The 26,719-nt window shown below is 46.6% G+C and overlaps 1 long non-coding RNA gene across 1 annotated transcript in view; it reads left to right on the top strand.

The window, feature by feature from the left end:
* Window positions 1-26,102, top strand: part of LOC139046953 (uncharacterized) — an 83,232-nt gene extending 57,130 nt beyond the window's left edge. The window contains exon 5 of the long non-coding RNA XR_011507002.1: window positions 25,851-26,102. This is a non-coding gene — a long non-coding RNA (uncharacterized lncRNA). The remainder of the gene's footprint in view (window positions 1-25,850) is intronic.
* Window positions 26,103-26,719: the final 617 nt, after the last annotated feature.

The following is a 26,719-nucleotide window of genomic DNA, read 5'->3' as shown; positions in this document are numbered from 1 at the left end:
GTTTCCGCCTAGGAGCATGTGTAGAGGCGCCATGTTGTCTAAGATTGAAGTTACTGGGCAGGAGACCCTCCTGTATGGGCTTTTCAGTACATTCCATTCTAAGTAAAAGAAAAGAGAAGTAGAGTCACCCGACAGATTTATTGATGAATATGTATTTAGATAGAGATTGTAATACGTTAGCTGGTTCTTGCGGAAGAGACATGCACGGGAGTTGACTAGGAAGTTTTCCCATAGCCAGCATCCCGCATCGCACCGTGAGTCTCCCCAAAAAGCGTAAGCGGCAATAAAATCATTGGCGATCAAGTGTTGTTCTTGCAGCTGGTCAATGAGGGTTTGAAATTCTCTTTTCTTGAGGTGATAATTAGGTGGTACATCAATGCCATAAATTGAGATGAATTATTCGCACAAAAACAGGCTCGAGGGGCATCCGAAGAGAATGGTTCTGGGAAGCAACATATCTACAATTATTGCTACTCCTCCGGACGAGGTAACAGTGCCGTGGCGGTCTTTCTGGAAGATAGAATAATGCCCGAGGAAGCTTGTTTGTGTAGACTTTAGGCATGTTTCACCAGCAGACAGCACCTTCGGACAAAGGGATGTTTAACGTCATCGAGACGTTAAGGAGAATTCCCCTGGCCCTTCACTGCACTATTTGCTTATTCATATTACAAGCAGTTTGTGCTGTGTGTTTAAAAAAGAAGGTTACCTTACAGAGCCTTTGCAGGCCATGTGATTTGTTTTTTCTCCTTTTTGCAGTTGTCGAGAGATTCGCATCGTGCCTTAGGTGCTAGCTGCGCTGTTCAGCTGGAAGTTGTGTCCATAGACTCTCGTGGGGGGCAGGACACCCGCTCTTGCGAGTGATGTGTCAGACGTGAAGGCCTTGCCTCGGGGGAGAAGACCATTGAGGCCACCAACCCGGAAGTTGATGGCCCCTTCTGTTGGGGAGGCGGAGCAGCGCTAGTAGCTGCAGCTGCCAAGGAGGCAGATTGCGTCACTGGCGGCTGACTGCCTGTGGGCTGAACAGTCGCCGAATGCTGTTGTGTGGCTGCCTCTTGACACGCTGCATCGGCAAAGCTGTTCTTGGGTAGTCATGATACCGCCGTATGTGCATCCTTGAATGAGATATTTTCTTTGACTTTGATTGTGACGATTTAGTTTTTATTTTTTTTCCAAAAGAAGTACTACCACCAGTATGTGGCATGCTCGCCATCACAGTTGACACAGTGTGAAGTGTTCGGGCACGTCTCAGATGAATGATCATTGTCACTGCACTTGGCACAAGTCAGCTCGCCTCGACAGTTTAGTGAATTGTGGCCAAACTTTTGGCACTTGAAGCACCTGAGAGGATTCGGCACATATGGCCTAACACGGATCTTGAGGTAATCAACCTCGGTGTACTCGGGCAGAACACTTGCGTAGAAAGTAGGTACTAGGTGTTTCTTTTCCCTCCCACCACATATTACTTCGTTTGACACTGAAGGCGTTCTGATCACTCCAGCACTCGGGGAGTTGAGCCTCAAAGAGCTCCGACAAATCAGCGTTGACGACGACGCCGTGGCTGGTAGTTAGGGTATGGCATGGGGTAATAGTTCCTCGAGCATCCCCGAAGGGCAGATTGGGCAGTTTTTCATGTTGTTTCTTGTTTTGAGCTCAAGTAACAGATCACCGCTTGCCATTTACGATGCTATGTAGCCTGGACCGAACAGTTGAGTCAGGAATTTCGAGACGAGAAGGGGTGAAATCATTTTCGCAATCTTTTCAGTCTTATTAAAATAGATGACGTGAAAGCGGAAAATTTTCTGTGCTCGGCTGCCAAAAAAATGAAATGCTTCTTCCGTGTGCCACAGTTTCTGGCAGCGATCAGCAAGTGCTGCGAAAGCGCTGTCTATATATGTAGACTGTGTTTCGGCAGAGGCGCCAGCCACTCACGATGGAACCCAACATGCACATGCTACATTATCTGTAAAGGACAGGCCCTGCAAGCACCAACTGTGCGTCACTGCTATACCAAAATATGAAAAAACAAGATTGGTTATGTCAGGCATGGTTCACCCTTGCTGCCAGGACAATGGGAACGAAACAGGAGAGATAAGAAGACAGGAAGAATTGAAAGTAAGAGAGAAAAACGAAGACTGGAAGGAGGGCTGAAAAAAGCATCTACCGGTTTGCCCAGGAGAGGTCAGTTCAGTGGTGCCGTCTACGTGAAGCTGACGCCAAGCGAGTGCGTGCCCTCTTCCGAGTGGCCATAAAGGTACAAGCACTGAGCACTGGCTCAACCGCCAGGATACCATTTTTTCCCGGACACGGATAAGCCGCGGGCGGCTATACGAGGGACGGTTCAACCCTCGTGTGCTCGGGTACGCGGTGTCGCAGCCCACCAAATACGTGCTGACGTAGACGTCCCTGGAGGGGGGGGGGGGGGGTATACGTTCTGTCAGAGTTCTACTAACAGAAAGATGGTTCCTATCTTACTGTCTTTCTAAGCATGGTTGTATTATTCTTCATAAATTTTATTATTTTCTTCAATAGGTGTTACACATGACGAGCTTGCAGTGCAAGCATCCTTACTTTATAACAGCTCTCCTGCATAAACATGTTGCGTAGTAAGCAACCACTGAATTATCCACTGAATTAGGTGACTTGTGACTTATTGAAATTGTGCACTTACCCTCGCCTTTGCACCAATATGCACGAAACAGAGTGAACCGAGGAGCTGAGGTATGCGTTATTAGCGGGAAATTTAGGGCACATATTTCGCATTTACCGTCCGCAGGGGTGTTCCTGAGGTGAATAATTCGGACGGTCTTTTTTTTTTCAGCTGTGACTTCATATGGACCAATATTGAATTATTTGTTAACTCGTCAATTTTTGCTTTTGTTTTTGGTTGATGTATTTTTATCTTAAATGTGAAGGACACAGTCTTTTCCAAAAAAGAAAGAATAACAAAACTAAGCAGATTTTACGCAATGTCGCTGTGAATGCGATCAGCACAATGTTTCGCAATCATAAATGCTCATTTTATGTATGTTGTGTAGACAGACTTGAACTTGAACTTTCTTTCCATAATCGATGCTGGGGCGTAAATTGCTTGACTTGCGCCCTTCCCCCTCCTGCATACAGCAGATGATCCAAAAACAAACAAAAAAAAAACACAAGAGCCTAAAATAATCGCAAAATAAATAAAATAGTATTGTCATAATATTAATAACTATACAATAAGATGTTGCAATGTAAATAAAGCTTCACTAAACAGAGGCTGTACGTTTAAGTTACCAAGTGTATTGTAACATACACAGCAATATCAAAGAGGAAATATATGTATCTAGAATACACTTACTATGGATCATTAAGTATATAATCAAGGTACGACACTCATTTATGATTGATACCATGGCGTCATTGAGCATTGTTAATTCTAAGCTAAAGCCTTCTAAGAGTGGCTATAAATTGTTTTGGAAGTTACATTCCTGTAGTTTTGCTGATCATTTTAAATCAGGGAAGACAGTCTTGTCCACTCACAATAATTAGTTCGATCACCGTCGTTGTGTAGATAGAGTAACCTGTGAGATATTTGGTTTTGTATCAACGTGCTGTCATGTAACTGGAAGCCGTTATATATTGGAGATTGCTTATCGTGGCAAGCGCAAATGGAACAGGATAGAGAGATGGGAGTTGTGCTTCCTCATGCCAGATCTCGCAGTAGTATATGTCAGTGCCAATCATAATTTCTTTTGAAAAATTCGCCATTAGTTTCGCGCGAAGCGGCTGAATGTGTTGACCGTCACAATAAAGATTCGTAAAGTGCCCTATGCCGTCTTTTGGACATGAGTCCGTGCCCTGATGCTGCGAGCGTTCGGTTGCTGTGCTGGTCCATTTTGGCTGGCAACCTCGGAAATGCAATTTCCCAATGCACACAAACCCGCATACACACAAACGCATAAAAAATAAAATTACATGCGCATATACATATCTATACATATATATATATATATATATATATATATATATATATATATATATATATATATATATATATATATATATATATATATATATATATATATATATATATATATATATGTATATATATATATATATATATATATATATATATATATATAAACGAGAAGAACGGGGGTTAGCAGGGGGGCCCGATTTTTATTAGTCATATCATAAGAAGCCCACAAACACTGACACCAAGGACAACATAGGGGAAATTACTTGTGCCTAATAAATGAAATAAAGAGAAGATAAAGTATTGGAAATTACAGTGGATGAAAAAACAACTTGCCGCAAGTGGGAACCGAACCCACAACACGGAATGCGAAGGTTGTGGGCTTGGTTCCCACCTGCGCAAGTTGTTTTGACCTAACAAAGGAACCCCGCAGGGATCCGTGATCACACCAATCCTTTTCAACATTGCAATGATTCGGACAGCCCGGAAGCTGGAAGAGACCGACAGCATACATCATGTCACTTATGCCGACGATATCATCGTCAGGAATAACCAAGCCTCGTCAGCCAAAAAGAACGACCACAAGCCGCAGCAACATGCGTGGAAGAACGCGTTAGGGAAAGAGGCCTCGCCTGCTCGACGGAGAAGTCCGGGCTCCGGAGAGTCAGAAGGGAAAACGCTCGAGAGAACAAATCAGCCTCACCCTAGAAGAACAGAATATACCAGAAAAAGAAGCCGTCAGGATTCTGGGAATGTGGGTGCAGAGCAATCAACGCTGCACACACTCCAATGACCAAGAGCACCAAAAGAGCACTAAGCGGGGACCACACTTCTGCGCCCACTTTCCTTCCTGAAGCGCTTGTGTGGCTCTCGGTTCCTTCCGCTGCAACTGGTCTCTCTCCAAAACTACTACCCTAGTATGAAGCGCCCTACCATGTTGTCGAACGCTCGTCCGCCATAAAATACGTCATCGAGCCCGTTGAACCGTGTTCGGACATGCGCCGTCGTGGACGAGACATTTTCAATGCCGAGTGCGTCAAGCCGCACTATGATGTACTCATACTGAGGAGCTGCGAGGTTGCCGGACGGCTCCCTTTTCGTTCCTGGGAGTAATTGTAGCGAAGAAGAGAGATGGCATAGTGGCCCGTCCTCTCAAGCACTTTCTAGGGGGTCAATATGTTCAGTACTTTTGCTCGGAGAACGCTGCTCCTTTTGGGGGTCCGTGTCCTGCTTTAACGGTCGGTACCAAACATCGGTGAGTAACAAACCTTTTACAGTATATATGGTATCGCAGGTTGAAGACTGAGCCTGGCCAAATAGGCGCTGTCTCTTTTTAATGGTGGACCAGAATAGCGTGTTGCTGACAGACTTCTCCGTCTTTCATGGCGCCTACCTTCGCGCGTTCCTTTCCACGGTGTTGAAGCTCCAGATCATTGTGTCAATTGAAGTAGTAACTTAGTGCGATAACAACATGGAAACCACAAAGGTGGACAAGGACAAGCGCTACTCATCATCATCATCATCAGCCTGGTTACGCCCATTGCAGGGCAAAGGCCTCTCCCATACTTCTCCAACAACGCCGGTCATGTACTAATTGTGGCCATGCCGTCCCTACAAACTTCTTAATCTCATCCGCCCACCTAACTTTCTGCCGCCCCCTGCTACGCTTCCGTTCCCTTGGGATCCAGTCCGTAACCCTTAATGACCATCGGTTATCTTCCCTCCTCATTACATCTCCTGCCCATGCCCATTTCTTTTTCTTGATTTCAACTAAGATGTCATTAACTCGCGTTTGTTCCCTCACCCAATCTGCTCTTTTCTTATCCCTTAACGTTACACCTATCATTCTTCTTTCCATAGCTCGTTGCGTCGTCCTCAATTTGTGTAGAACCCTCTTCGTAAGCCTCCAGGTTTCTGCCCCGTAGGTGAGTACTGGTAAGACACAGCTATTATACACTTTTCTCTTGAGAGATAATGGCAACCTGCTGTTCATGATCTGAGAATGCCTGCCAAATACACCCCAGCCCATTCTTATTCTTCTGATTATTTCCGTCTCATGACCCGGATCCGCCGTCACTACATGCCCTAAGTAGGTGTATTCCCTTACGATTTCCAGTGCCTCACTGCCTATTGTAAATTGCTGTTCTCTTCCGAGACTGTTAAACATTACTTTAGTTTTCTGCAGACTAATTTTTAGACCCACTCTTCTGCTTTGCCTCTCCAGGTCAGTCAGCATGCACTGCAATTGGTCCCCTGAGTTACTAAGCAAGGCAATATCATCAGTGAATCGCAAGTTACTAAGGTATTCTCCATTAACTTTTATCCCCAATTCTCCCCAATCCAGGTCTCTGAATACCTCCTGTAAACACGCTGTGAATAGCATTGGAGAGATCATATCTCCCTGCCTGACGCCTTTCTTTATTGGGGTTTTGTTGCTTGCTTTATGGAGGACTACGGTGGTTGTGGAGCCGCTATAGAGCGCTACTCACAGCTGTTTAATGGAAGGAAGGATAGTACATATATATCCTCTTGTCACGCATGCACATACCCAGCAGAAGAGAACACGCACATGCACATGAAAGGCGGTGGCGCAGGAAGTTAAATTCGGCATCTAGTAATGAGATAGAAGGCTTACTTATACATCTATTTCTATTCTGTTTGATATAGAAGGCCTCAAGAACGAATCTAGAAGAGGGGTTGCCGCTTCTGCCCAGAATAGTATTCGCAGAAAATCGAGCGTCACAACTACACGCTCTAACATGAGCCAACAAATGTGCCTTCTATTGTGCCAAATGGGCCAAATGTGCCAACTACTATTCTGGACAGGAGCGGCAACGCCCCTTCCAGGCTCGGTCTTGAAGCCTTCTTTATCAAAAAGAAAAAATATAGATGTGTAAGTGAGCCTTCTATCTCATTACTAGACGCCGAGTTTGACTTCTTGCGCAACCGCCTTTGATGTGCTTGTTTTCTTCTGCTAAGTAAGTGCATACGTGACAAGAGGATATATATGTACTATCCTTCCTTCGATTAAACAGTTGTGAGTAGCGCTTGTCCTTGTCCAACTTTTTTGTTTCCGTGTTTTTATCGTGCCAAGGTGCTACTACAATTATGTACGACCAAGTAGCCCAGCAATCAGCTCTTGTCGAATTGTGTCAATTGCCACCCCCATGCGAAAAGCGACGGTGTCGCTGGCTTTAAAAAAGTTATTTCAGGGGCGTTCTTAGTAAGAAATGGAGCTCCTGAGGTGTAATCCGGATGTTCCTTCACGCGCATAAGCTTCAGGCACACTACATGAGCAACTTCAGTACGAGGGCGACGTCAGAGCGAATCAGAGGACTGTAGGGGACTAGTTCATAGGTTACATCTATGGGCCAGTGTGCAACCATGTCGAGACCAAAACACCAGTCCAGCAACTTTTCTGAGTTCACGGTGAGGGATGAGTGTCCAGACCCACACGCAGTCGCCGATATTGTAATGGACGTTGCGTCGACCCTGGTTGTATACAATAGTGTCGGTACGCTCTTGGCTCCGGATACGATGTCGACCGAGCTGGCTCGTTTCTTGGATTTTTCAAGAAAAATATTCACCATGTGTTTGCTTGCTGGAATATTATCAGCCACAGGTAGCATGGCATGAAGTGTTGTGGTGAGAAGCCGCCAGTACACAGGTTCAAGCGCCGTAAACAATGTAGTCCCCTGTGCAACAGTGCTTTAGGCACGAGTCACATATTGTAAATTCTCCTCCCATGTCTTGTGCTCTTCGTTAACGTCAATGGAAATGATATGAGCCAGTATTATGTTCAAACACTCCGATAATCTGCATGTTTTAGGATGACACATGGTGCTCTTCCAGAGACCTGCGCGTTGACAAGAGAACGTTCTGCATAAGTTCGGTTGTGAATGCTGCACCACGATCGGTGATGAGAATAGAGGGTACGTGATGTATGACGATGTGGCGGATAAAAACCTCGGTCATCTCATAAGCATTGCCTTGCTTCTGCAAGGCAATGCTTAACTTCGGTTTATGGGTACCACATTAAGTAGTCGGTAGCGACGACTATGCACACGTTACACGACATCGTCACTGAAAATGGACCAGGTAGATCTATTCCTATATGTTGGAATGGTGCTTTAGGACACTTCACAGGGTTGAGAAAGCCAGTTGGTTTAACGGGCAGTTCCTTGCGGCACCTGCAATCATGGCACGTGTTCACATACCATTGCACAAAAGGAAACAGCTCAGGCCAGTAATAGTTGTGTCGTATCCTTGCTAACATCTAGTAAATCGCACGTGTCGCGCAAATGGCTTATCACGGCCGACTTGCAAAATGCCTTGGAGCTGTGCCGATGGTTCAAGGAGGTACAATTTGGAATCGCTTCCTCAGTCTTTCTTGTAAAGAACGTTGTTACACAGATAGTACAATAATAAGCCATGCTAGGCCGAGCGAGGTAAAACAGCTTCAACTTCTTCAAAGTGCTCAACCAGTAGCAGCAACTTATGTTCAGTGCACTGTTTCTTCAGCTAGCTAGACGGCGTGGATAACACAGGCAAATGGAAAGTCGATTTAAGGGTCCCATGGTGTCGTCTGGAAAGGTGCGCATGAAAAGGAGCCAGAATTGTTATGTGCCCTTCCAATTTGGTAGACAACGGTAATGTCATATAAATGTAGGCACAAGCTGCCTGCCGAGTCCTTCACGTAGACAAGCCATCACGGGCCGTGGTGATCGCTGACAGTCTAAAACGGTCTACCGCACAAGTACGCTCGCAAATTTTATATTGGCCAAACATCGCTAAGTAATCTTTGTACTGGTTGAGTAGTTTGCAGCAGCTTGGCGAGACTGCAGCTTGCATAAGGAATGATGCGTTCCGCACCGTCTCGCCACTGCACAAGACTTGCGCCGAGACCCACAATGCTGGTATCAGTATGAATTTTGGTATCAGCATGTTCGTTGAAATGAGCTGCTTTTGCGGCAGGTTGTACACGCTGACGCAGTTCATTGAACGATGCCTATTGGTCGTCGAGCCGAAGGAAAGGCACATCGTCGCGTCAGAGGCTCATAAATTTACCAGCATCACTCCACAAAGCCCCTATGATATGCGCACAAACAAAGGATGCTATGGACAGCTTTCTTGTCTGAGGGGGGGGGGGGGGGTGTTCTGGGAATTCGTCGACGGCAGGTAATTTGTCAGGGTCTGGTCGGACGTCTTTATGGACAACTACTCGTACATGGCTAAAAAATTGGTATTATGGGAAACAGAAGTAGCATTTTTCAGGCTTAATGGTGCGATCAGCAGCCCGGACAGCACTCAGAACGCCCTTGAGTCATGCGAGATGTTCGTCAAACGAGCTCAAGGATACGACAACAAATTCGAAAAACACGAGGCAAGTTTGCCACTAGAGTGCAGCAAGGACGGTATCCATCATCAGCTGAAAGGTGGCAGCCGCAGAACAGAGACTGAAAGGGAAGCCTATGGATTCGTAATGCCCGTCAGGTGTCGCAAACGCTGTTTTTAAGAGCCTGGTCAACAACTTCGATTTGCCAATTCCAGGACTTAAGATTCAAGAAGTAAAAAAAAAAAACTTGGCATGCTGTAAGCAATCTGATGAGCCACCGACTAGCGGCAATGGATGAACATTGCATTTTGCGACAGAACTCTACTTTGTTTATCTACACAGAAGAGTAGTGTGCTGTCCTTATTTCTTACACTACAGGGGAGGCCCCCTTGTGCACAACTGGATTACGTCGTCCTGGAGAATTTCTTTCACCTACTGCTTGATCGTTTCCCTGCCCACTGAAAATACTCTGTAAGGATGCTGGCGAACAGGACGTGCTATCTCGACCATAATAATGCGGTGTTTTGTCACGGATGAGCGTCGCACTTTGGACGTCATCAAAAAATAGTAAGACATTTAATTAACGAGACTCAGTAAAAGTTTTTTATTATGGCCTGGGAGATCACGGTTGACGGGAACGCGTTATTTTACGCATGATAACTCAAACTGCTGAGACGATGAGAGTTCCAGCGCGCCAATGGCGGTGACATCAATGATTCCGGAAAGAATGGCGATTGTCTTTTTTCGCGGTGAATGAAGATACTAGTAGCTAAAGTTTGCTAGCAGAACGACGGAAAATTTGTTTCGGAGCTGAAGAAGCCATCTCGCTATGCAAATGGTGCGTTCAAGAAGCAAAAGAACGATTGCCTCAGGAATGCCGTCGTCGTCGTCCATATTGTATTGGACAACAGTCAGCAGGCTGCTCTTGGGTTGCAAGCTCACGTGATCGTCGGCTACGCTAAGTGCAATATCACAGTCGTTTTCATTACGCTGCGCGGTCGCTTGCGTAGTAGCGGAGCTGACACTATGCTCTTGCAGGTCGATGATGGCACCGTTTGCTTGAAGGAAATCTGTGTCGAGTATAAAGTTCCTTGAACATTCAGGAAGAGCGACAAAGTCGACGAACAACGTGAGGCCCCGAATTTTAGCTTATGCCATGCATCGACCAACTGGAGTTATCAAGTGCCCTCCTGCAGTATGAATCTGAGTTCCAGGCCATTGATCCGAAGGTTTCTTTAGTATGCGCATAAGATTAGGTTTTTTAACTTTTCTGCACGCACCCGTGTCGATTAGCGCCGTGACTTCATAGTGATCTATGGTTAATGGTACGTCGCAGTATACTGACACCTCATGACACTGCTTTCTAGGCGTCTGAAATTCGTCAGGTCACGGTGGTCGAAGTGCAGGATCTTCTGCTTTGGCAACGTCAGTGTCCTCATCTCCGCGAGTCACTGGACTCAGTTTTCTCGGGTGACAGGCTGCGTGAACGACGCCTGGCAGCGCTCGCCGTTAAAATGGGGCTGGAAGATCTGTTCCAGGAGGAAGACGGGAACCAAGGTTCACGATATTGTAAAGCAACGTGGTCCTGGCCTCCGTGAGGTAGCGTTACATCACCATGGGGCGTTCGCCATTGCGTGGCCAGGGCGCATTGAGCAAAAACCTGATCAGCGCAACTAGGCGTTAAGAACATGCCCTGTAGAGGTGGCTGGTCTTACCGCAATGAACACACAAGGGCCTCCGGTCTGCAATACACCACACGTCGCTCTTGAGGAGTTGCCGTGTTTCAACCATAAACAGCATACTGCGAGGGTTGAAGTCGCCAGTCGCTTGCTCAATGGTGCGCATACCATGAATATCTGTCACTACGCTCATGCAGTGAAATATCGGGGACAACGAACGTCACGCAGCCTCCGCATACGACATGCATTGCAGTGGCTGCCACACTTGGTGCTCTGTTTCGCTTCGCACTGGGAATTGGACAGCCTGCTTGATTTCTTCATGGACGACCTGAGCAAGAGAAATTCGTGGTATGAATGCCGGAGCCGCCTGAAGAATTTAGATTTCTCGCTCAGCAATCCTGATGAGCTCCCGTGAGGCATCGGTATTGGCCAAGGGGACAGCGATAGGGCCTCGCGAAAGGATCGACACGTCTCGTTTATACTGCCCTGTTGGCTGCTGCCACGTCTTTTCCACTGATGTGGCTTCTATGAGAAAGTCTGCAAAGGTCTTTGGTGCGTTGCGTATCAGGCCACCGGATAAATAGTTCTTGCTTCACAATACGCATAAAATTCTTGAGCTTCTTTTGTTCCGGCATGGATGGATCCACGCTGGAAAGGTCTGCTCATACCTTACACAAAGATTGCAACCCTTTAGTTCGGCCGCGGTAGCCCACCTGAATTACGGAATCTCAATGTCAATGCCTGAGGTCTACTCAATTTACTGTACGGCGGCGGATATTACCGCCTCCCCAGATAAAAGCACTTTGTGAGTTCGTTGCACGAAGCCGGGTGATCCCTATTGTCCGGAACATCAGCGCCGCACCACCCGGTTGGTGCGCCGTCGACGATTCCTCGCACAGCCCTGTGGGCGGACTCGTTCAGGTTGGATGGGGTGCCCTTGATCTGTCCCATTGGAGCGTGGAACCAGAAGATCATGTGTTGCGTGATTTCCTTGTAGTGTAAAATCCATAAAACTGGTTTCGAGACGGTGCCCTTGGCGAATACTCGGACCGCTATATCGAGTAGCTGTATATCGTCCTTCTTCCGTCGTCACGCAGGGCCAACGCTATTGCGGCCTGTTCCGCAACCTCAGCCGCCGTCGTCCGGACCGTTAGGGAATTTGTGATTTTCCCTTCTTGACCGATGCTGACAGTAGCGAACGCCTTCCCTTCAGTGTACCGGTCTGCATCGACGAAACAGCAACTACGGGCGCTTTCGCCGGCCTCTTCCAGGAGGGCTTCAGCCCTATCCCTTCATCTGCCCACGTTGTACTCAGGGTGGACATTCCGACGAAAGGCGGCAACGGTAATGCGCTCACTCTATTTTCGAGGTATGGTGCAGAAGTATTTGGGAATTCGCGACTGTTTATCGAAGACTTCGATGGGTGTGGTTGAGGAGGAAGGATTTAAGTATTCAACTTTCTGACATAGTTAGTTAGAGGTTCATGCTCAGAGGGTAGTCCTTGAAGTCGACGCCTCGTCCATACCCGAAGAGGAGTCAGCTCGACTGGACTTCGTGCAGAGCTTGTAGTCGGGGTTCGATCTAGAAACAGTAGCATGCACCCCGCACCCACAACAAAAAAAATGTAACGGAGTATAAAGACGGAGGCTGGTAAAGCGGACGCTCTCTCTTTAATGACACACCGGAAGAACAACGTGCAGCCGACGCGTTTCATCATCTTTCATGGCGGGCAACATTGCGCGCACATTCCCGCGGAATGGGAGCTACACGTTATTGCGTCAATATGCATACTGTGACGTCGCACAATGCACTAACCATTATTGAACCTGAGAGACGCGGTGAAGGACCCTCGGCACAGTCCATGCTGATATGCGCCCACACGTGCGATGAAGAAGAAGGGAACACACATGTTGATAATACTTCTCTATGCACTTACTTCTGCTCGTGTCCGTTTGTTTGCGCAGTACCGTTTTCAACTCGTTTACAATCTCGTGTCGATAGCGTGCTGGAGATACATTTGATAAAGCAGTGGACCCACTTTATAGACTGATGCGCGCGTTCATGCGCTAGTATGGTTGGCATCGCAGTTACAAAATACGGGACTGGCGAGAGTGGTGGCATTCTTTTCCGCGGACGCTCGACCACAAATGTGGTTTTTGCCGCCGCCGAACACTGTTCCCAGAAGTTCTGTTATGGGCACAAGTTCGCCCAAATAAAATTTATATAATTGCGAAGTCACCTACTCCCAGTGCCTACGGACAAAAACCGGTGCTTACAGGTGATAATGTACATAGGATGAAGTGCACAATAAATGCGCACACTAATATCCCCCACGCAAGAATGGTCATCCTGGCCGCAGCCTAAATGTACGGGGAACTACAAGTAAAGAACTTCATATGGCAATCGAGGGCCACTTCGGTAGAGCAACAACGGCATTCAGTTGAGTTTATAACAGATGCCACATGATAATTAACGGGAGAAGTTATTTCCAGGACTGTGTATGGGCCAATAAAGCGGAACTGACACTTCTCACCCAACCCAGGGTTGCGAACTGGGGTCCAAAGCAGCACTCCTTCGCCAGGCTGGTAGAAAACTACGCGATGGGATGCGTCCTATTGATCTTTGCGGTCCTGTTGTCTAGTTTCAGTATTGAACGTGGGAACTCTGGTGAGAATGGACATGGTGGGAAACATTCTTCGCAGGAAGATGGAGATGGACCGGTCGGAGCAGAGAAGAAACGTTGAGAAATGAACTGGGCGAATATAAACAAGGTGCGTTGAATGGCGGTGTTATACGCGAACGTGACAAATGGCAAAATTGCGTCCCAATTTTTGTGATCTTGTTGAATGTAGGCGGCGGTCATGTCGGAGAGCGTACCATATAACCGCTCAGTGAGGCTGTTGGTTAGAGGATGGTAACTTGAAGTAGTCTTGCGAGTAGTGCCAGAGGCTTTCAGCACTTCGCCTACCAGTTGTGAAAGGAATGTCTTTCAATGGTCGCTCAGAAGAATACGAGGGGCGAGCTGAAATAGGATTACAGGATGAAATATGAACGCAGCAACTGCGAAAGCAGATACATAACTGACACAAGCTGTTTCGGCATAGTGCATGAGCTGGTCGATGGCTAGCTGTCCCTGTTTATCTACTACTGGCAGGAGTCATGAGAAGTCGCCCATTGAGATCGATACCAGCAACCTCGAACAGTTCCAAAGGACATGAAATCAGTTCTAATTTCCCTGGATCAGCTGATGTTCACCGCTTTAGACGCTGGCAAATGGCGCAAGAAGCGACTTATCTCGCGATACTGGTAGATAGGCCAGACCAGTAGAAGCGACTTTCTTCACTAGTTTTCTGAATACCAAGGTAGCCAGCAGTCAAATCGTCATTAAACTCTTGAACAAAACGCGCAAAGAACAGGGAGGCAGTATCGACACCCAGCGTCGTCCGTCAGGATGATGAATATGGAGGTACAGCATGGCGTTTTCTAGCTTGAATTCTGTCAGCTTTCGACAGACTTGGGCATTACGCGCTTGCGAAGCTGCCGGGAAGTGGTCTATAGTACCTCGACAGTACAAGTCCGCAAGTTGAGACGAAAATTATTCATGGTCCTCCGAATTGAGATGTCAAGAGTGGCGCAGGATAAAACCACCGTAGAAAAAACTTTGATGTGTGCGTCACTGGTGTTGATGGCGGGATCATTCATGAATGCGGCTGCAGGAAGCGGGCAGCGAAGAAGAGCACCTGCGCCTTGGTGCTTTTAACCAGACTTGCAGATGTCACATTCTTCGAAGAATTTAGTGACCAAGACGCCGTGACATGTTCTTCAGCGTGGAACAACAGCATAAGACGTGATGGTCAGTAATGATGGTAAAATGGTGGCTGTGAAGATAAGGGTGACACTTCTGGATGGACCAAACGACATCTAGGCACTCCTGCTTGGGGATGGTATACTTCTCGGCAGGTGTGTGTACGCAGCTGGCATATGCAACTACTTTCTCACGCCAAGAGTTGTCTCGCTAAACAATCACAGTACTAGTGCCGTGCCCGCTAGCTTCTGTGTACAAAGGTGTGGGTGCAGTCTCATCAAAATGGCACAGGACAGGCTCAGATGTGAGGTTGCCCTACAGCTTGTCAAAGCAGATTCACACTCCAGTAATCACACGATGAGATAACCAGAAGGAGGTAAGTTTTTTAAAGGAGGAGCTATAGAGGCGAAGTTGTGTATGTATCAGCAAAATATAGGAAGCGATGCCAGGTAAACTGTACTTTTTTGGTCTTTTCTGGACAAGAAAAGCAAAGCACCACGGAAATATTGTCAAGATCAGGTCGAATATATATATTCACATGTGATCATTCTGAGGGTCCAGTAAACAACTGCCACATAGATACATACGCGTATATATATCAAAATCTCTAAATGGGTGCTCGGTAGCACAGCGAGACACCTTTTGCTTTAAAATGACCTTTTTGGTCAAAATTCAAATTATTGAAAGCAATAGCAAGGTTTAGCATTGCGCCAGAGCTCCTCGGATGGTTTACTAATACACGTAGGCGACATTTACGTGCTACACAGGACCCGAGGAAACTGCTTCTGCGAAGGATAAGTAGCACACTGGAAAGGACGAGCGGTCTCAGGTTAACATTCTCATAATATGTGCCTAAGCGATAAAGTTACCCTACAGTTCTCCCATCAATCTCACATTTTTGCTCGATGTCATTAACCTCCAGTCGGATATTGGAGATTAGGTCGTACTCTGTACCAGTCGCCTTGCATGCCGGAAACATCTATTTTAATGTCACCAAATACAATTTTCTGGGGCGAGTGAACAGCGTTAATCTAATTATATTTCACGAAAGCAATAAACAAGCGCTGCCAGATATCAGACGCCATTCAGGTGTTGTGTTTCTCCAGCAAGATGTGGCCATGATGGCTATAGCACAGCCCCCCCCCCCCGCCCCCCTCCGCAAGGTTGCAAAATCAAAGGTCAAGCTGCCCGTGCACGGTACCATTTTACACTCCTCCTGATTAATAAGCTCCCTGCATATGTTTTCCGCTAAGGGTTACTTATGCGCAAACTGCCACGGTGGCGGCAGCTTGGCGGTAGCATATGAAGACGGGTGTTACGATCGGCCCGCAGGGTTACTGCTCTGCGAACCTATCTCAGCCCGCTGCTGTAGTTTCGATCATTCTGCGGGGGTAGCGTCCTTCAGAGAACCAGCGACGGCTGGAAAAGTTAACTGACCATGAACTTCCTTCGGAGAACTGAAGACCACGGCAATGTTAATCCACCATGCGCCTTCTTCGGAGAGTCGGCGATGGCAGCAAGGCTGACCACGTTTGGCGGACCGTATATTATGGTTGATTCGCCGTCACCTTCATGGTCTATTTGCAGCAAGAGAGCTTGTCGGAAAACGGTTTTGTGCGGTGGGTTTTTCCTTGCGCCCCAGGATTCATCAGTCTGCTGGCATTCGTGGCGGCTAGCGGCGGAGAAGTCAGCTCTGGAATTGAGAGGCGCTGGATGCGGTCAAGCGTGACAATCTCACTACGAGGACCCGGTCAACTTGGTGGGCTCTAGAAATCCAAAGTGCGTATGTGAGTGCGTGAGCCCTCCCCCTCCAAGGCGGGTCGATTATGCCTCCAAAGACGGCGGACGGTCCGATTGGACGAAGGTTGGTCAACAGTTTGTCGGCTGCTAGGATGTGCTTGGAGCTTTATGCTCGTGTGCTGTGCGCTTCGTGGTGGGAGCTTCATGCTCGTTTTCGCAGTCATGCTAGGCTGTTGACATATATCTCATGTTTTAATGTAAATATTGTAAGTAAACCTTCTACTACTAGTTCTCGATGAGAGCAAGTTCCTCGCTAAAACCACGTCCCAAGCGTGGGTGAGTTAGATGACGGCATGGGCCAGCTACCACATAGTTCATGCCCGACTACAGCCCTTACAACTGGATGCCAATGGTGAGATGGTCCTACAACTCTAATACGGGAGTGGTGTAACTACACTTTCGTACGTAAACGAAGAACTTGCCTTGTAACTGATTTGTGCTGTGATAGTGATATAGGAAGGCCACGTAGGGCGAGGACTCCTGAAGAGCAGCGTGTATAGAAGGTGCGGCGAATTGGTCGTCACTCTGGTCTACTCTTTGAAGGTGTACGAACTAGCGAGGCATGGCAAGTCACCGGCCGTCGAAACGTCTTAAGCTAATAATTACGTACAGTACAGGTGAATGTCGCCAGGTGAATTATTTCAACCTACGTCGCAATGGGTACTCGTTCTAGTCATCGTTTACAGCTTCGCTGTTCAACCACCTTCTCAGCGTTACTCGGAAACCATTTTGTATCTTCGCTTTTCTTTAATCGCAGAAAAGTAGTGATTGTGTCATTTTCATTGCAATAATATTTCCATTATAAGCGCTATGTTGCATTATTATTCGCCTTGAAGAAGACATATGTGCGTGAGAGAAATGAAGAAATATCACAAATAGCTGTAGCATGCCCAATATTACAATGTTTCCTACTAACGTTATAAACTGTAGCAACGGGTCACGACCACCCAAGAAGAGGGCAATAGCTTGTGATCAGAAGAACGTGTCACCTAAAGCTATCATCAGAGGTGCGCGAGATGTTAAGTGCTCTCAGCGAAAGTATGAAACAGTTAGGTGACAGGATCACTGAGATGCAAAGCAAGATGACGACCTTAGAAGCAAGCACCAACCAACGGTTGGCCAAAATGGGATCCATTCTCGAGATTGTTGTGGGCCCTGTAACGCGAGCGAACCCACCGATACGTCTTTCTGACCCAACAGCTAGCAACGTAGCCCCGATTCTAGCCCCACCTAGGGTCGGTGTTCAGCTCGAAAGAGATGGCTCCGCCTCTTGAGACATTCCGAATTTGGCAATGGATGTGGGGGCTCATCTAAGAAGAAGGCTCCCCTACAGCAATATCTGCGCAGTTGTAAGAAGGTGCCCCAGGTTATCTTACGACAGGAAACCCTCTCGCCTGGCATCTCAATGACTGGGTTTTGCTCGGTCGCCGTGCAGTCGGTGGGGGGGGGGGGGGGGAGGAGTTATATACTCTCGTTAGTAAGAAACTCATTCATGTGACACATGATCTCAAATTGGCTAGCCGTAATATTGAGTATGTTATGGTAGAGACCATACCTGGTCGGGTCAACCGAGGCAGCATATATATTCTTAACATATATAGTAGTCCCAACGAAAAAAGGCAGAGATTTAAGACTCTGCTCCGCAAGGCCGTAGACATGGCAGGCTCAAGCCCTCTTATTGCCGCAGGGGACTTTAATGCCCCGCTTCATGTCTGGGGTTATAAATACGACACCAATAAGGGTAAGCATCTCTGGCAGAATGCCATGGATCTGGACCTGACGCTGATCACTGACCCTAACTTTCCAACCCGAATCGGGACATCCACGTGTAGAGACTCTTCCCCTGATCTCATCTTCATCAAGAACGTGACTGAGGCCAAATGGAATAACTTGGCTGAGAACCTTGGTAGTTACCAGTATACTTGTGAGGCCCAGCTTCCTATAGTGGGTAAAAAGCAGCGCGAATTCTCCTACATAGACTGGGATAAATTCCGCAAGCTTCGGGAGGAGAGGCCTCCCTCAGATTCACGACCTACCATAGAGCAATGGATGGTTCAGGTCCAAGAGGATGTTCGGTGTGCAACCTCGAAGGTCTGCACCGGCCTTCCTGTTGAGAAAATGGATAGCAGGTTAGCCCATCTGTTAGAGGCCAAACAGTCCATTCTCAAGAGATGGAAGTGTCAACGACTTAATCGTAGGCTACACAAAAAGATATCTGAGATTAACAAACACATTGAGGAGCATTGCGTAACCGTCTCTAAACAGCAGTGGGGCAATTCGATAGACGGCCAAATTCATAATGGTAAAACTTGGAGCTTGCTTAAGCATCTGCTTAACGAGACCAATACTAAGTCTAACCAGAGGCATGTCATTGGTAGAACCATAGATGAGGCCACACGAACGACCTCTGAGAACGAATTAATCCGCACGCTTGCTAACAGATATCTCCCACTCGGCTCAGGGCGGTCTCCTGTACATCTCGATTACCAGGGCCAGGCGAATTCCTACCTGGATGCAGAGTTTGGTGTTGAGGAGATTTGTAGGGTTCTACATGGACTCAGTGGTAGATCCGCACCAGGGCCGGATGGCATCACCAACAAAGCGTTGCGAAATCCGGATGAAAAATCAATCGCATAACTCACAGAGGGCATTATTGAAATTTGGAGGAATGGAACCGTCCCATTACCTTGGAAGACGGCTTTCGCAGTACTCATCCCCAAACCTGGCAAAACACCTAGCGTTGGCAACTTGAGGCCCATCTCGCTTACATCCTGTGTGGGTAAGGTAGCGGAGCATGTGGTCCTGAATCGACTCTCCCGGTTCCTGGAGAAAAACGACATTTACCCCCATAGTATGATAGGATTCAGACGAAGCCTATCCACACAAGATACCATGAAACTGATTAAGCATCAAATCATAGACAACGACTCTAGCGACACTCGAGCCGTTTTGGGACTTGATCTTGGAAGGCCTTCGACAGGGTTCTACATTCGCATATCCTAGCCTCCATATCTCGGCTCAATCTGGGTGGTAGATTTTAAAACTATGTTAGATCGTTTCTCTTGGATAGGAAGGGTGCCCTCTGGATGGCCGATCTCGAATCACAACTGCTGGAACATGGCGACAGGGGCACACCACAGGGGTCAGCCATTTCCCCCTGTTTATACAATATAGCCATGGTCGACCTAAGCAGAAAGCTTCTCTATTTTGAAGGCATCAAACACACTATGTTTTCTGACGATATAACTATATGGCGCACAGGAGCAAATGACGGTCAGGTTGAGGGAGCCTTACAGGAGGCAATAGACACTATCGAAACCTATCTCGAACCCACCGGTCTCAGATGCCCCCCCTTAAAGTCGGAACTTTTGCTGTATAGTCCCAAGAAACGCGGTCCAAGGCCTAAGGGATGGACATCATTAGAAAACAGAGACATTAACCTATATACAAGAAACGGTTGCCGTATACCCAGAGTCGATTCAATCAAGGTCTTGGGCATGATCGTTGAGTCAGGGGGTACAAATGGCAAGACTATACGCAAGCTAATTGCCAAAACTGAAAGTGCTGTTCGTTTAGTTCGGAGGGTATCAAATCGACATCATGGACTCAAGGTGGATAACCTCATTCGACTAATGCATGCCTTCGTTCTGTGCCACTGTAGATACAAGGCAGCCATGTATCGATGGAAACGGGCAAAGCGGGATAGATTGAATGCACAGCTTAGGAAGATTACCAAGAGGGTTCTCGGGTTCCCTGTATACACTTGTACAGAGCACTTATTGCAGCTTGGCATTCATAACACTGTTGAAGAGATTGCAGAGGCCCAGGAGCGCGCACCGCTAACTCCTCTCACAACAACGAAGGCAGGGAGATCCATCCTGCAGGAACTCGGATATCACCCTTATAGAGTAGCGGAGGAGTTCACTGACATTCCTCCGTCGATTCGTGAGAACATTACGGTCGCGCCAATACCTAGGAACATGCACCCCGATCATAATCGCGCTAGAAAGATGGCAAGGGTGGCCAACCTCCTCAGGCAAATACACAGTGATAAGCGACAGGTCAGCTTTGTGGATGCCGCTTCTTGTAAGGGACGTCGAGCGTTCACCATCGTCACTGTTGATGGTCGGAAAGGAATCACCAATGCTGCCTCGGTTCGGACGAGGGACTCCGAAATAGCTGAACAAATGGCTATTGCACTAGCCCTGCTGGATAGCTCACGGGATGTCATCTATAGTGATTCAAGATCTGCACTCAGAGCATGTCAAAAAGGCACCACTTCCAAACAGGCCCTCAGACGTGTTAGGGGCGAGGCAATCACGCACCACTTCATTTATTGGTTTCCCGCAAATCAGGGTCAGATAAAGGGGGCTCCTCCCAACCTCAACGAGTCGGCTCACGAGGCTGCGCATGAACTTGCCCACCATGCTACCCTCGACCAATCGGAAGCCGACTCCCCAGAGAACAGGGACACGACCTCCACCTACAACGAGATTACTAAACACTACCATCTCAGCCGTTGAACCTACTTTGTTCCTCATCCACGCCTCAATAGAGCTCAAGCATTAACGCTCCGTCTACTACAAACAAATACCTATAACAATCCGTCGCTTTTACAAAAAACCGAACCGGATACTTACACCAATGCTACCTGCCACGATTGTGGAGAAATAGCAACGTTAGACCACATGCTCTGGCGGTGTGCCCGGTCAGGCACACCGCCAGAGCATCGCTAACAGCTCGGCCAGATGGGAGGCGGTTCTCCGCAGCCCTCTTCTGGCTCACCAACTCTGGGCTGTCCAGGAGGCCCACGTTGCGGCCGAGAGGCTCATCCTTCCGGTTCCCACGTGGGAACGGCCCACTTCGTGAAGACTCACGATCTGCAGGACTTAAAGTTATACCATACCATACCATCCATTAAACAAGTTGAAGGGAAGCTGAAAGACTTTTCGAAAAAAAAAATGAGTTCCCTGCAGCTTCCTACAGTTTTGAGTCCACTGAACACGAATATCTCTTTTAAAAAGGGCGGAAACAAACGCAAGCGGCTGTTTTTTTTTTTTTGCAAGAAAACGCGCACCAGTGCCTCAGGGCATCGCGCGAATGCCGCTGTTGCCCGTAATTGGTCGGAACCACTTTGACGTCATTCACGGGGATCGCCGGTCGGCGCCGCCGTTTCAGAGCATAGCACGCTGTTCTGTTCTGGCTTCATAGCCGAGTTGTAAGCATCATGGAACGTTCTCGCTGTCTCGGAGAGCTTGTATTTTCGCCGTACATGTTCGAACCGACAGCCGATGCAGAAAACGATGGCGGCAACGGGGGCAACGAAGATGTGTGCCAACAGCGAGAGCGATGTGTGCACCTTCTCGCGCGTTGGAAATCGTAGCTGGTACGTATGTCTTTTCATGTAGCGGCATGTTCCAGTGACGGGAGAAAAAACGCGCCAAAGTGTCACTGGGAACTTACTGCTGGAAGAATGGCGAAGCGCTAACATCTCATTAGATTGTAAACACGGGTGCAATTCCGCGATGTCATGCACCTTGCCGCTGCTTGTCTAAAGTTCCGTGTTTTTTTGCGTGTTGATACACGATCGCGAACATAAGTGCCGCGTTTCGCTACTTCAAACTGTTCAACATTATCTGCCAGTGTCACACTGGCTGCTTCAAACTATTCGATTGGTGATTGTAGTGGAACAGGCTTATCAGGGGCTCTGTTTTCAATATGCGCTGCTAGAACCTGAAAGAGTGCAAGGCATGAATGTCATGAATTGCAGCATATCATGCATATCAGCGAACATGACACTAGTTCGATTACTTACAGTAATTTAAATACTTATTCAGTAATTTATGTGATGGATTAGTTGTTTAGTGATTTAGTAATGTGAATTATTTGGTGTCTAATTTCATGGCTAAAGTAATTTATTAATTGCGTTAAATATGCACCAGTAAGCTGTGTACCGCACCAGAACGTTGGTAGTGTCGTTAGGTGTCGTGGAGGCACATGGTGGGGAGGGCATGAAATGTTGGCAAGAGTATGTTACCTTGAAGAAAGGTTAGCATCCCTTTATACTTTGCTTCTTGCTTCTTGTATGCAGGAAAACTTTTTGGAAGCAATCGTAAAGTAATACCGTTACTTTTTTGAAATCGGTAATTGGTAATGCAATTCAAATCAATGAGTGTAATAAGAAAGTAATGAGTAGTGTATTATACTTACTTTCAAACAATAATTTTGCCATGTGTGATGCATAGCTTGTTAAAGGCTAAAAAACCAGCAGCGTCCAGCAGCGCTGCCCGTCTAGGCCTGTTCGACCTGGCTAGACCACGTCGAACGCTGACAAGTTCAATACCTCACAACGTTACTTCATTATTTGAGCCCGTTCGCCTTACCACGGGCGCGGCTGTGCCGACGCTCGTTTTTGCGGCATTTCGCTGCCAGTAGCAAGCTGTGAGCCCGAAATCTACAGAACGAAGTTTTTACACGGCGAGTTCAACTACTCTAACGCGAGCATGAAAATATTACCGCAACGCCCTATGTCGTGTGATTTAAACACGAACGCTGAACAGCTAAACCTGCGGGCACCGCGTGGTAAGATGTATAGCAAATATCACTGAATGCGCAAGCGTACCCCCGGCCAGTTATTTCACCGTACCAAAACTGCGCCGAACAAACAGCCGTAGTACAGTGTTCCGTGACAAAGCGGAGTGGAAAAGCAGGATGAAAACGGCAAGCACTTTGCACGCATGTGCATATTCCCGGCTGTGCCTCCACCTCGCTTCGTCTTAGGCCGCTGTAAGGCCGTTTGTTCGACACTCAGGTGATCACCCGTTTAAAAAATTGCCCGTGTGCACATTAAAACCCTTACCTCACCCTTTCTCCTCTTTGCGAAGGCCGCTCTTGGAAGTGGCGAGGTGTTTCTCTTTTGGGACATTATAGACGGAAGAACGCCGGCCTTCAGTCGCACCAATTTAATTAGAATACCGATTGCCCGCATCCTTGTCAAGCACCGATGATAATCACTGTCGCGGAAATGGTCCGAACACAGAACAGTTTATTTCGTCGGCAAGAAATTATCTCTCCTCACCACACGGATCCACTGCGCTGCAAGTTTCTTGTCCTTCCGGAACATGTGAAACACCACATCGTCTTACTAGCCTGTGTTCGCACAGCCGAATGCTGCACAGAACGAGGGCATGTTGGGCGCTCTTGGCTGGAGGCACTCACGTAGCACAGAAATGAAGCAAAGTTCATGAAAATCGCAAACGAAAACAAACGTGAGCGGCGGCAGGTCTCTCGTAGCGTCGTTAAGTAAAGCGCAGGATGGAAAAAAACATGCCAGCACATGCCAGCATGCCGGTCCGGCAGTACGGTCCTCGGGAATGACGTCACCCTCACCGGTTCTCTCCTCCGGCTGCCTCCTTACCCGGCGTGCCGGGAAGCGACGGGGGCGTGTCCGCGGGGGGGGATTTAGAAAGCAATTTCTGCCCCTTATATTGACAATAGCAAGAAAAAATTTCAGAACCGTAAAATAATTGGTTTGTTCTTCCCAACCCCAGCAATTCATGGAAATTGAAAACCGTTTCAGCTTGCCTTTAATACCACAGTTGCTTTCGCAGAGGTGATGTTTCTAGATGTCACTAATATGGTCGAAGCTGCAGACACGATGCGCGTATTAGACAATGCTATATTGTTACAGACGCACTTTAGTGTAATGGAATTATCATGGAGGAAATATCCTCATTTCTGTTCAATGAAACGGTATATTTCTCGTATACATATGATGCTCTGAATTGTGGAGAATAACCCAAATCAGCGGGTATCATCAAAATTCAATAGTTTCGCTGTGTCAGCCTTAGTGAATTTTATTTTCCAAATTATTGTAAACACGAGTTTACTGAGCAACAGAAGCTTCGTCTTATATCAGCAAAGACAAATAATTATTCGACAACAATTATTGTGAAAACGAAATAAAAAGAAATGAGTCGAAGTTGCCGTATTTGTGCTGCTAGAAATCATTTTACTGAGAATGTATGGGCTGAACTAGGAATTGTTACCGGAAATTTGATAGCATAACTGGGTTACCCTGGCTTTGTCTTTTTAAATAGTTGTTTGTTGTAGTCTCGCCGTGGTGCCTTTAGAAGTTTTTGAAATTGCGGACCGATATAAGCTCGAGTATCAGATTTCAAGATTTATTTTAGCAGAATATATCGACATTATTAATATTCAAGTTTGCAGGAATGCGCTACACATCACTGTCTCAAAAGTTCGCTTAAATTGGGTTGGTAATCAGGAATAAAAAAGACATTGATCCACCCATTCAAGACCTTTAATTGCAGATCTAGACGTTGGACTTTTCGGCAATGTATAATAAAGAACGATGTAATGCTTTAGGTGCCGACTTTTGGGGATGTAGTGCACGACACGCTGTAGGAGGCTTCGTCATAGTGTGACTAGTCGCTTGGGGGTAAAGGTATATCTAAAACATAAGATGTATAATATTATTCTGAAAAAAATTTTTTTTATTTCACAATAGTCATAAGGGTTAAGCTATTAAAGCACAACACACTATATCTCGCTTTCCTTCTATTACGTGCACAGCGTTAATAGGCTTACGTCGTTTGTCCTTTGCCACTGCTTTTATTGCTGCTACAGATTGGTGCTTCGTCAACACTCTGCTTGCCAAGTAGGGCGAGAGCAATTTCAAAAAGTAGCAAACTTGACATTTGGGCGAGTTGGTTAGATTTGATATCAACTGCATTCGATGCAGCAACCTGAGCTGCTTTTCAGCGCTGACAGCATGGCGTACATCCTTGTGTGTTGGGTGCCACAGTATTTATGTTAATATGCCTAACATATCATGCACAATAACAAAACTACCATGCTGACAGAATACACTATAGCAACACCCTTACGAAGAACCTCCAAGCCTAACTGGTAAACACGTAATAAATTCAATGTACCTTGAATAAAAGGTAGCTTGGTACTGAACAAGCAACGAAGTCATCATATCAGTATAAAAGATATTTCTTTAAATACAAGGGTTCATTCCTCTCGGAGACATAACACAATGACTGGGAAGCAATCGCCCACACTCGCATTCCTATTTCTTGGTCTTTAGGCTGTGTATATTTAGAGTCCGTATACCAAAAATTATTTTTTCCCTTGCAGTATTCAGCCCTTTATTTTACCGAATGTACTTTTTCTCATATAAAAATGTTAACGTAATCAACTTCTTTCGGCATTGTGTCATGGTAGTTAGTACAATATGTTTTTTTCTTGCAGATATACGGCAGTGCTTTATCACGAACTTCCTGCTCAGTACGGTGACTTTCCCTCCATTCTGGAAATTCAGCTATGCTCCATTTAAGAACGAGACTCTCGCAGTAGCCGTATGGCATGAGTTTGAAGTCAAAATGTTCACTCATGTTAGACTTACAGTCATGAATGCAACAAAAGATACTTGTATCGAGGAATTCAACAAGAAAAATATATCTACAACGGCTTGAATTCGAAGGAATAAATGTTTACTGAAATTGCAAAGGGCTCTCCTGGGCTGAATTATCTGCTACATCGGTAGTTTGCAACTAACACTAGGTCCAGATGATGTAAATATTCTAGTTAATATCGAGCGTCATTTTCGCTTATGCAATTATGCCTGTTGCTTGCGGGCACAAGTGCGCATGCACAAGTGCGTAGTGACGTGTAACAAGAAAATACTCCGCTAGTGTTTCTCAACTGACATGATGTTTATCTTTCCAGCACTATTTTCTAAGCAAAAAACGCAGACATAGCCCAGAATGGCATTTCAGTATTCGCACACATAAAGCTTTGGCACAAAAAACAATTCTCCTCATACGTACCATTTTAAAAGCAACATAGATGAAATGCTAATGTTAAAGAAGCAATCATTATTTGGCGTTATTGATTCGCTTTCTATAAAACAAGTGACACTTTACGTGCCTTTTTAATCAGACTGTTTCTGTCTTTAGACGCTACAATGTTTTGTCTTTCCAATCAAACTTTAATCTCACTTTAATTACACGGTTACATGCATTTCACAGCGCAGAGAAGCAGTTTATTTCTGTTATCACGGCGCTACTGCGAAGCCACACTGAGTTCCCAATCTAGAGCTGCAACACGAATGGCGTCTT

This window comes from Dermacentor albipictus, chromosome 6, assembly GCF_038994185.2.
Source record: "Dermacentor albipictus isolate Rhodes 1998 colony chromosome 6, USDA_Dalb.pri_finalv2, whole genome shotgun sequence".
Classification (NCBI taxonomy): Eukaryota; Metazoa; Arthropoda; class Arachnida; order Ixodida; family Ixodidae; genus Dermacentor; species Dermacentor albipictus.
The sequence above is the reverse complement of the archived record's forward strand: the minus strand, read 5'-3'. Positions and strand labels throughout refer to the sequence as shown.